Raw genomic sequence first — 12,175 nt, forward strand, 5'->3', positions numbered from 1 at the left:
TAACTGGCCTGTAATTCAAAGGGCTTTCCCTAGTACCTTTTTTGAACAGGGGCACGACATTCGCCACTCTCCAATCCCCTGGTACCATCCCTGTTGACAGTGAGGACGAAAAGATCATTGCCAACGGCTCTGCAATTTCATCTCTTGCTTCCCATAGAATCCTTGGATATATTCCGTCAGGCCCGGGGGACTTGTCTATCCTCAAGTTTTTCAAAATGCCCAACACATCTTCCTTCCTAACAAGTATTTCCTCGAGCTTCCCAGTCTGTTTCACACTGTCCTCTCCAACAATATGGCCCCTCTCATTTGTAAAGACAGAAGAAAAGTACTCGTTCAAGACCTCTCCTATCTCTTCAGACTCAATACACAATCTCCCGCTCCTGTCCTTGATCGGACCTACCCTCGCTCTAGTCATTCTCATATTTCTCACATATGTGTAAAAGGCCTTGGGGTTTTCCTTGATCCTACCCACCAAAGATTGTTCATGCCCTCTCTTAGCTCTCCTAATCCCTTTCTTCGGTTCCCTCCTGGCTATCTTGTATCCCTCCAACGCCCTGTCTGTACCATGTTTCCTCAGCCTTACATAAGTCTCCTTTTTCCTCTTAACAAGACATTCAATCTCTCTTGTCAACCATGGTTCCCTCACTCGACCATCTCTTCCCTGTCTGACATGGACATACATATCAAGGACACGTAATACCTGTTCCTTGAACAAGTTCCACATTTCACTTGTGTCCTTCCCTACCAGCCTATGTTCCCAACTTATGCACTTCAATTCTTGTCTGACAACATCGTATTTACCCTTCCCCCAATTGTAAACCTTGCCCTGTTGCACGCACCTATCCCTCTCCATTACTAAAGTGAAAGTCACAGAATTGTGGCCACTATCTCCAAAATTCTCCCCCACTAACAAATCTATCACTTGCCCTGGTTCATTACCAAGTACTAAATCCAATATTGCCACTCCTCTGATCGGACGATCTACATACTGTGTTAGAAAAGCTTCCTGGACACGCTGCACAAACACCACCCCATCCAAACTATTTTGATCTAAAGAGTTTCCACTCAATGTTTGGGAAGTTAAAGTCACCCATGACTTCTACCCTGTGACTTCTGCACCTTTCCAAAATCTGTTTCCCAATCTGTTCCTCCACATATCTGCGACTATTGGAGGGGCCTATAGAAAACTCCTAACAAGGTGACTGCTCCTTTCCTATTTCTGACTTCAACCCATACTACCTCAGTAGGCTGATACTCCTCGGACTGCCTTTCTGCAGCTGTTATACTATCTCTAATTGACAATGCCCCCCCCCCACCTCTTTTACCACCCTCCCCTAATCTTATTGAAACATCTATAACCAGGGACCTCCAACAACCATTTCTGTCCCTGTTCTATCCAAGTCTCCGTGATGGCCACCACATCGTAGTCCCAAGTTCCGATCCATGCCATATGTTCACCCGCCTTATTCCTGATGCTTCTTGCGTTGAAGTATACACACTTCAAGCCATCTCCATGCCTGCAAGTAATCTCCTTTGTCAGTGTTCCCTTCCCCACTGTCTCATTACACGCTTTGGCGTCCTGAATATCGGCTACTTTATTTGCTGGACTACAAATCCAGTTCCCATTCCCCTGCCAAATTAGTTTAAACCCTCCCGAAGAGTACTAGAAAACCTCCCTCCCAGGATATTGGTACCCCTCTGGTTCAGATGCAACCCGTCCTGCTTGTACAGGTCCCACCTTCCCCAGAATGCACTCCAATTATCCATGTACCTGAAGCCCTCCCTCCTACAGCATTCCTGCAGCCACATGTTCAGCTGCACTCTCTCCCTATTCCTAGCCTCGCTATCACGTGGCACCGGCAACAAACCCGAGATGGCAACTCTGTCTGTCCTGGTTTTTAACTTCCAGCCTATCTCCCTAAACTCATTTATTACCTCCACACCCCTTTTCCTACCTACGTCGTTGGTACCAATGTTTACCACGACTTCTGGCTGCTCCCCCTCCCCCTTAAGGATCCTGAAGACACGATCCGAGACATCCTTGCCCCTGTCACCCAGGAGGCAACATACCTTCCGGGAGTCTCGCTCGCGACCTCAGAATCTCCTATCTATTCCCCTAACCATTGAATCTCCTACAACTATTGCTTTTCTATTCTCCCCCCTTCCCTTCTGAGCCCCAGAGCTAGACTCAGTGCCAGAGACCTGGCCGCTAGGGCCTTCCCCCGGTAGGTCATCCCCCCCAACAGCGTCGAAAACGGGATACGTATTTTGAAGGGGAACGGCCACGAGGGATCCCTGCACTGTCTGCCTCCTCCCCCCCCCCCCCTCCCCGCACCTGACTCTAACCCAGCTATTCTTGTCTTGTACCTTGGGTGTGGTTACCTCCCTGTAACTCTGCTTTATCGCCCCCTCTGCCTCCCGGATGATCCGAAGTTCATCCAGCTTCATTTCCAGTTCCCTAACACGGTCTTTGAGGAGCTGGAGTTGGGTGCACTTCCCGCTGGTCTAGTCAGCGCGGACATCGGTGGTATCCCTCACCACCCACATCCTACAGGAGGAGCATGCAACTGGCCTAGCCTCCATCCCCTCTTACCTTGCAGAATATAGCTGCCCTGTGGACCAACTGGATCTCCGCCCTCCGACACTGCTCCCAGTCAGCTGCACTCTCTGTAAACTCCTGGCTCTCTTCTCACTCTTTGCGGAAATGGAGGAAACAAAATGCAAGCAGCACCTTACTCCCTCCTCACTTTACTCTGTCAGTCACCAAACTCTCACTATAGCACTCAAATGCAGGAAATTCAGCACTCTCTCAGTCACCAAGCTCTCACTATAGCACTCAAATGCACCAAATTCAGCACTCAGTGCAAACACAGCCTGCACTGTAGGGGACCACTTTTATACTGTGAATCTAGCCTCTAAAGACTTGTGATTCGGGCAGCACGGTAGCATAGTGGTTAGCATAATTGCTCCACAGCTCCAGGGTCCCAGGTTTGATTCCCGGCTTGGCTCACTGTCTGTGCGGAGTCTGCACGTTCTCCCCGTGTGTGCGTGGGATTCCTCCGGGTGCTCCGGTTTCCTCCCACAGTCCAAAGATGTGCAGGTTAGACGGGTTGTCCATGTTAAATTGCCCTTAGTGTCCAAAAATTGGCCTTAGGGTTGGTTGAATGGGGTTACTGGGTTATGGGGATTGGGTGGTGTGGGCCTCGGTAGGGTGCTCTTTCCAAGAGCCGGTGCAGAGTCGATGGGCCGAATGGCCTCCTTCTGCACTGTAAATTCTATGATCTATGATTCTGTGGAATTCGCTACCCCAGATTGCGATGGATGCAGGGACAGTGAATACATTTAAGGAGGAGTTCGAGAGATTTTTGTTGGTAATGAGTGGAAGGGTTATGGAGAACGGGTGGAGTTGAGGCCAGTATGGGATCAGCCAAGATCTCATGGAACGTGTTATGCTCAGGAGGCTAAATTGTCTTCTCGAGCTCCTAGGTCATGTGTTATAGTGAGGACGTATTCTTGCTGAGATCAATCGCCCTCTTCATCTGTAACATTGCAGGTAACAGATGAGGAACACATCATCCGTGATAGAATGGCGGGGCAGACTCCGATGGGTCTAATGGCTTAATTCTGCTCCTATATTTTATGAACTTATATTTTGTGCGACTTCGTGAGTTTCAAATTGAGGGGAAGGAACATTTTCCAACTCAGAATCTATGCGCAATTAGGGCAGGGAGTGAAAAGTAACTTTCTCAGCTTTTTATTATTTGGCTTCACCATGGACAGTGTTCGACTATTCACCGCCCGCCAAGCCCTTAAACAAAAGCTAAAACTCACAGCCTTTTTTCTATATCCTCATGAAGTGGACGAAACAGAGATACAACAGACACGTTAGAGACAAGAATGGGATTTGAAACCACGTGTGCAGAGTACAATGGATTATTGTGCCTGACCTTAACCACGTGATACAACCCCTTTACTTCATGGAACTTTAATATCTGATCTTGTCACAGACAAGTAGCCGAAGCACCCCACCAATGTACAATCAGGAGGACGTTCATCCACGAGAGGTGGCAGAAGTTAATAATGGGAGAAGTGAACCCGGTAACCTCGATTGCACAGTGGGGAGCCGAAGAAGAAGTGCTGGCAATGTGGGGTTAAGCCCCAAACACGTCTGCCTCCGTTCGTCCCTCCTGTAACCCAACTCGATGCAAGTGGCCTGACAACTTGGAATAGTTTGTCACATCAGTGATTGCAGATCCATCGTGGAAAAATGAATCCCACTTCCGTGAAACAATGGGCGGAAAATCGACGGGGATGGGATTCGAACCCACGTGTGCAGAGCACAATGGATTAGCAGTCCATCGCCTTAACCACTCGGCCACCTCGTCGCACAAATCTTTGCGTCAATACGTCTTAATTCGTTTTGCATCCATGAACTGATGGAAATTATTTGCCTCTTTCTATTCAACCAGGTATTCGATGGGGAAAATTCAGCGATGGTGGTATAGTGGTGAGCATCGGTGCTTTTGAAACCGTTGACTCTGGTTCGATTCCCGGCCATCGCAGTAATAGTTGAATCGGATGTTTTTGCGCGACATCCTGAGTTTCAAACTGAGGAAGACTGGTCAACTGTTTCTCTTTCAGAATTTATGCGGATTATCTAAGTGAGGTGTTTAAGATGCGAAAAGGTGTAGATATTGTAGACGTGGAGTTGATGTTACCTGTTGTGGGGCAGTCTAAAACTAGAGGTCATCATCTTAGAATATGAGGAGGCAAATTTAAAAAAGAAAAACTACTTCTCCCAAAGGGTTGTAATTCTGTGGAATTCACTTCCTCAGAGTGTGGTGGATGCAGGGACAGTGAGAAAGTTAAGGAGGACTTAGAGAGACTTTTATTGGTAATGAGTTGAAGGGTTCTGGAGAACGGGCAGGACGGTGGTGTTGAGGCCATTATGTTTGATCAGGCAAGATCACATGGAAGGTTTTACGCCCAAGAGGCTAAATTGCATATCCCAGCTCCAATGTTATGTGTTCTCGGGAGGAGGTGTTCTGGCTGATATCTCAATCGATCTCTTGTTCCGTAACATTTCAGGTAGCAGATGATGAACATTTCAGTCATGATCGAATGGCGGGCAGACTCGATGGGTCGAATGGCGTAATACTGCTCATCTATCTGATGAATCTATCGTTTGCGCGGCTTCATGACTTTCAAACTGAGGGAAAGAAATAGTTTCCAACTCAGAATGTGTGCGCAATTATGGGAGGGAGTGAATTAAGTAACTTTCTCGTCATTCTCTAAAGTGGTTTCAATATGGAAAGTGTTCGATTATTCACAACTCCAAGCCCCAAACACTAAAAATCACAGCATTTTTCCATCACCCTCATGAAGTGGATCAAACAGAGACACAACAGATACGTTACAGACGAGGATTGTATTCGAACTCAAGTGCGCAGAGCACAAAGGTTTCTTGTGCATCCCCTTAACCACGTGGTACAACTCCTTTACTTCATGGAACTTTAATATCTGACCTTCTCACAGACAAGTGACCGAAGCAACCCTCCAGTGCACAAACAGGAGGATGTTCATCCAGGAGAGGTGGCAGAAGGTAATTATGGGAGAAGTCAACCCGGTATCCTCGACTGTACTGTGGGTAGCCGAAGAAGAACTGGTGTCAAAGAGCGGTTAAGCCCCAAACCCGTCTGCCTCCGTTCCACCGTCCTCTAACCCAACTCGATGCAATCTGGCCTGACAACTTGGAATAGATTGTCACATCAGTGATTGCATATCCATCTTGGAAAAAGGAGGCCTACTTCCGAGAAAAGTGGATTTAAAATCAACGAGCATGGAATTCGAACACACATGTGTAGAGCACAATGGATTAGCAGCACAGCGCCATAACCACTCGGCCACTTCGTCCCACAAGTGCACCTGTCAATATGTCTTAATTCGTTTTGCATCCATGAACTGATTGAATGTATCAGCCGCCTTCTATTCCACCTGGTGTTCAAAATTGGAAATGCAGCGATGGTGGGAGAGTGGTGAGCAAAGTTTTCTTCCAAGCAGTTGTCCCGGTTCGATTCCCGGCCATTGAATCGGATGTTTTTGCGCGACATCGTGAGTTTCAAACTGAGGAAGACTGGCCAACAGTTTCTCACTCAGAATGTGTGCGTCATTATCTAATTGAGGTGTATCAGGTGCCAAAAGGTATGGAAAAAGTTGACGTGGAGCTGTTGCTTCCTCTTGTGGGGCATTCTAAAAGGAGAGGTCATGCTCTTAGAATAATAGATTTAGTCACGAGCTCAATGGCGCAAGGGAAGCGTACTGGTCCCGTAACCCAAAGGTCGATGGATCGAAACCATCTTCGGCTATTCATATTCTCATTCATACCAAACGGGAACAAGTTGCTATTTGTTAGCAGCACATCCGCCTTTTAGAGCAGCACAGTAGCATTGTGGATAGCACAATTGCTTCGCAGCTCCAAGGTCCCAGGTTCGATTCCGGTTGGGGTCACTGTCTGTGCAGAGTTTGCACATCCTCCCCGTGTGTGCGTGGATTTCCTCTGGGTGCTCCGGTTTCCTCCCACAGTCCAAAGATGTGCAGGTTAGGTGGATTGGCTGTGATAAATTGCCCTTCGTGTCCAGAATTGCCCTTAGTGTAGGGTTGGGTTATGGGGGTAGGGTGGAGGTGTGGACCTTGGGTAGGGTGCTCTTTCCAAGAGCCGGTGCAGACTCGATGTGCCGAATGGCCTCCTTCGGCACTGTAAATTTTTTAAAATTTGAGGAAGAACTACTTATCCCAAAGGGTTTATGACTCTGTGGAATTCTGTACCCCAGATTGCGTTGGATGCAGGGAGAGTGAGTAAGTTTAAGGAGAAGGGAGAGAGATTCTTATTGGTAAGGAGTTGAAGGGATACGGAGAACGGGAAGACGGTGGAGTTGAGGCCAGGATGGGATCAGCCAAGATCTCATGGAATGTGTTAGGCTCAGGAGGCTAAATTGCCTTCTCCCGCTCCTAGGGTCATGTGTTATAGTGAGGACGTATTCTAGCTGAGATCAATCGCCCTCTTCATCTGTAACATTGTAGGTAACAGACGAGGAACACATCATCCGTGATAGAATGGCGGGGCAGACTCGATGGGTCTAATGGCTTAATTCTGCTCCTATATTTTATGAACTTATCTTTTGTGCGATTTCGTGAGTTTCAAACTGAGGGGAAGGAACAGTTTCCAACTCAGAATTTATGCGCAATTAGGGCAGGGAGTGAAAAGTAACTTTCTCAGCTTTTTATTATTTGGCTTCACCATGGACAGTGTTCGACTATTCACCGCCCGCCAAGCCCTGAAACAAAAGCTAAAAATCACAGCCTTTTTTCTATATCCTCATGAAGTGGACAAAACAGAGACACAACAGACACGTTACAGACAAGAATGGGATTTGAATCCACGTGTGCAGAGTACAATGGATTATTGTGCCTCACCTTAACCACGTGATACAACCCCTTTAGTTCATGGAACTTTAATATCTGATCTTGTCACAGACAAGTAGCCGAAGCACCCCACCAATGTACAATCAGGAGGACGTTCATCCACGAGAGGTGGCAGAAGTTAATAATGGGAGAAGTGAACCCGGTAACCTCGATTGCACAGTGGGTCGCCGAAGAAGAAGTGGTGGCAATGTGGGGTTAAGCACGTCTGCCTCCGTTCGTGCCTCCATTCGTCCCTCCTCTAACCCAACTCGATGCAAGTGGCCTGACAACTTGGAATAGTTTGTCACATCAGTGATTGCAGATCCATCGTGAAAATGAATCCCACTTCCGAGAAACATTGGGCGAAAAATCGACGAGGATGGGATTCGAACCCACGTGTGCAGAGCACAATGGATTAGCAGTCCATCGCCTTAACCACTCGGCCACCTCGTCGCACAAATATTCGCGTCAATACGTCTTAATTCGTTTTGCATCCATGAACTGATGGAAATTATTTGCCTCTTTCTATTCAACCAGGTGTTCGACGGGGGAAATGCAGCGTTGGTGGTATAGTGGTGAGCATCGCTGCTCTTGAAACCGTTGACTCCGGTTCGATTCCCGGCCATCGCAGTAGTAGTTGAATCGGATGTTTTTGCGCGACATCCTGAGTTTCAAACTGAGGAAGACTGGTCAACTGTTTCTCATTCAGAATTTATACGGATTATCTAAGTGAGGTGTTTAAGATGCGAAAAGGTGTAGATACTGTAGACGTGGAGTTGATGTTACCTGTTGTGGGGCAGTTTAAAACGAGAGGTCATCATCTTAGAATATGAGGAGGCAAATTTAAAAAAGAAAAACTACTTCTCCCAAAGGGTTGTAATTCTGTGGAATTCACTTCCTGAGAGTGTGGTGGATGCAGGGACAGTGAGAAAGTTAAGGAGGACTTAGAGAGACTTTTATTGGTAATGAGTTGAAGGGTTCTGGAGAACGGGCAGGACGGCGGTGTTGAGGCCATTATGTTTGATCAGGCAAGATCACATGGAAGGTTTTACGCCCAAGAGGCTAAATTGCATATCCCAGCTCCAATGTTATGTGTTCTCGGGAGGAGGTGTTCTGGCTGATATCTCAATCGATCTCTTGTTCCGTAACATTTCAGGTAGCAGATGATGAACATTTCAGTCATGATCGAATGGCGGGCAGACTCGATGGGTCGAATGGCGTAATACTGCTCATCTATCTGATGAATCTATCGTTTGCGCCGCTTCATGACTTTCAAACTGAGGGAAAGAAATAGTTTCCCACTCAGAATGTGTGCGCAATTATGGGGGGGGGGGTGAATTAAGTAACTTTCTCGTCATTTTCTAAAGTGGTTTCAATATGGAAAGTGTTCGATTATTCACAACCCCAAGCCCCAAACACTAAAAATCACAGCATTTTTCCGTCACCCTCATGAAGTGGATCAAACAGAGACACAACAGATACGTTACAGACGAGGATTGGATTCGAACTCAAGTGCGCAGAGCACAAAGGTTTCTTGTGCATCCCCTTAACCACGTGGTACAACTCCTTACTTCATGGAACTTTAATATCTGACCTTCTCACAGACAAGTGACCGAAGCAACCCTCCAGTGCACAAACAGGAGGATGTTCATCCAGGAGAGGTGGCAGAAGGTAATTATGGGAGAAGTCAACCCGGTATCCTCGACTGTACTGTGGGTAGCCGAAGAAGAACTGGTGTCAAAGAGTGGTTAAACCCCAAACACGTCTGTCTCCGTTCCACCGTCCTCTAACCCAACTCGATGCAATCTGGCCTGACAACTTGGAATAGATTGTCACATCAGTGATTGCATATCCATCTTGGAAAAAGGAGGCCTACTTCCGAGAAAAGTGGATTTAAAATCAATGAGCATGGAATTCGAACACACATGCGTAGAGCACAATGGATTAGCAGCACAGCGCCTTAACCACTCGGCCACTTCGTCCCACAAGTCCACACGTCAATATGTCTTAATTCGTTTTGCATCCATGAACTGATTGAATGTACCAGCCTCCTTCTATTCCACTTGGTGTTCAAAATTGGAAATGCAGCGATGATGGGAGAGTGGTGAGCAAAGTTTTCTTCCAATCAGTTGTCCCAGTTCGATTCCCGGTCATCGATCTAATAGTTGAATCGGATGTTATTGTGCGACATCGTGAGTTTCAAACTGAGGAAGACTGGTCCACAGCTTCTCACTCAGAAAGTATGCGTCATTATCTAATTGAGGTGTATCAGATGCCAAAAGGTATGGAAAAAGTTGGCGTGGAGCTGTTGCTTCCTCTTGTGGGGCATTCTAAAAGGAGAGGTCATGCTCTTAGAATAATAGATTTAGTCACGAGTTGAATGTCGCAAGGGATGCGTGCTGGACCCGGAACCCAAAGGTCGATGGGTCGCAACCATCTTCGGCTATTCATATTCTCATTCACACCAAACGGGAACAAGTTGCTATTTGTTAGCAACACATCTGCCTTTTAGGGCAGCACAGTAGCATTGTGGATAGCGCAATTGCTTCGCAGCTCCAGAGTCCCAGGTTCGATTCCGGTTTGGGTCACTGTCAGTGCAGAGTTTTGCACATCCTCCCCGTGTGTGCGTGGATTTCCTCCGGGTGCTCCGGTTTCCTCCCACAGTCCAAAGATGTGCAGGTTAGGTGGATTGGCCATGATAAAATTGCCCTTAGTGTCCAAAATTGCCCTTCGTGTCCAGAATTGCCCTTTGTGTTGGGTGGGGTACTGGGTTATGGGGATAGTGTGGACCTTGGATAGGGTGCTCTTTCCAAAAGCTGGTACAGAGTCGATGGGCCGAATTGGCTCCTTCTGCACTGTAACTTTTTTTTAAATTGAGGAAAAACTACTTATCCCAAAGGGTTTATAATTCCGTGGAATTCGGTACCCCAGATTGCGTTGGATGCAGGGAGAGTGAGTAAGTTTAAGGAGGAGATAGAGAGATTCTTATTGGTAAGGAGTTGAAGGGATACGGAGAACGGGAAGACGGTGGAGTTATCGCCAGGATGGGATCAGCCAACATCACATGGAAGGTGTTAGGCTCAGGAGGCTAAATTGCCTACTCCTGCTTCGAGGTCATGCGTTCTAGGGAGAAGGTGTTCCTGCTGATAACGCAATCGACCTCTTTGTCTGTAACATCGTAGTTCGCAGATGGGGAAGATATCAGCCATGATAGAATGGCGGGCAGACTCGATGGGTTTAATGGCTGAATTATGTTTCTTTATTTTATGAACTTATCTTTTGCGCGACTTTGTGAGTTTCAAAATGCGAGGAAGAAACAGTTTCTAACTCAGAATTTATACGCAATTAGGTCAGGGAGTGAAATAAGTAACTTTCTCACCTTTTTATAATGTGGTTTCAACATGGACAGTGTTCGCCGAATTCACCACCCGCCAAGCCCGTGGCCAAAGCAAAAAATCACAGCATTTGTACTTCATGCTCATGATGTGGACCAAACAGAGACACAACAGACACATTACAGACGAGGATGGGATTTGAATCCACGTGTGCAGAGTACAATGGATTATTGTGCGTCTCCTTAACCACATGATACAACTCATTTACTTCAATGGAATTTTAATACGCGATCTTATTCCAGGCAAGTAGCCAAAGAACCCCTCCAGTCTACAAACAGGAGGAAGTTCATCCTGGAGAGGTGGCTGAAGAGAATTATGGGAGACGTCATCCCGGTAACCTCAACTGTACTGTGGGTAGCCGAAGAACTTGTGTCGCGGTGCGGTTCCACTGACAACGTATCCACCGGCACATATAGTGACGAAGACTGACAGGTTCAGAATGTCTCTTACACTCTCACACATTACCTGAGAGTAACAGGAATCCCCCGTCTACAAACGGGACCAGAGAATGGCAGAGAGAATGCACCTCACTCCCACATACAACATGTTGACGGATTCAACACAACCAAAATATAAGAAAAGATCATCACCACATATTATCTTCTTCGAAATCCCGACGTCCCAACTTCAATATAATAAAAACAATTTTTATCAGTTGTGTCTCACTCTAATCTGTGAACCTGTCTCTACCACAGTGTGTTGACATCTATTGGCCACGACACAGAACCGCAACAGAGCGCGGGAGATTCACATGAACTGTCGGTGATAGAATGTGATCTGGTGGACGGAGAGGTGTTAGAAGTATGTAAAATTTAAACAATCTATATTCATGCATTTCCCAATGGAATTGGTGTAATTTGGAAGTGTTTATCTTGAGGATCAATTGAGCAGAGACTTTAAAGCATTTTATCTGTGGTTCCCTCTGTGTGAGCTATGCAATGTTGTACTGTGTCATGCTGTCTCCTTCATTCCTGGGACGAGACTGCAAGAAGGATTCTGAAAGGTATTTGCTGCAAAGCAAACAGGAACGTGCGTCATGTTTACTTTTGCTGTGAGGTAGAATGTAAATAGCAGAGAATAGCCTCGATTCCTCGTCCTCGGGCTAATGGCCCAGCAAACTTCCGCTGCGGCACTCTGCTCCTTAAACCAGGAGCTACAACATTACTGCCTGGCTGTAGCCACACAACTATTCACTTCCGCATTTGTTCTTTCAACAAGAACACACGTTTGAGCACACTGATTCTGGTCAGCATACTTCTGATAATTTACTTTCGCGCTGAACGGTTGTTCTGTGAAGGGGATGTGATTTATTCTGTGAC

General features: G+C 46.7%; 2 non-coding genes across 2 annotated transcripts; both read right to left on the bottom strand.

Moving 5' to 3' along the window:
• Positions 1–4,303: 4,303 nt before the first annotated feature.
• Positions 4,304–4,385, bottom strand: trnas-gcu (transfer RNA serine (anticodon GCU)). The gene has a single exon. It is a non-coding gene; the product is annotated as a tRNA-Ser (tRNA).
• Positions 4,386–7,832: 3,447 nt separating this feature from the next.
• On the bottom strand, positions 7,833–7,914 carry trnas-gcu (transfer RNA serine (anticodon GCU)). Its single transcript has one exon. It is a non-coding gene; the product is annotated as a tRNA-Ser (tRNA).
• Between the last annotated feature and the right edge of the window lie 4,261 nt (positions 7,915–12,175).

The sequence above is a fragment of the Scyliorhinus torazame genome, chromosome 24 (genome assembly GCF_047496885.1).
Source record: "Scyliorhinus torazame isolate Kashiwa2021f chromosome 24, sScyTor2.1, whole genome shotgun sequence".
Lineage (NCBI taxonomy): Eukaryota > Metazoa > Chordata > Chondrichthyes > Carcharhiniformes > Scyliorhinidae > Scyliorhinus > Scyliorhinus torazame.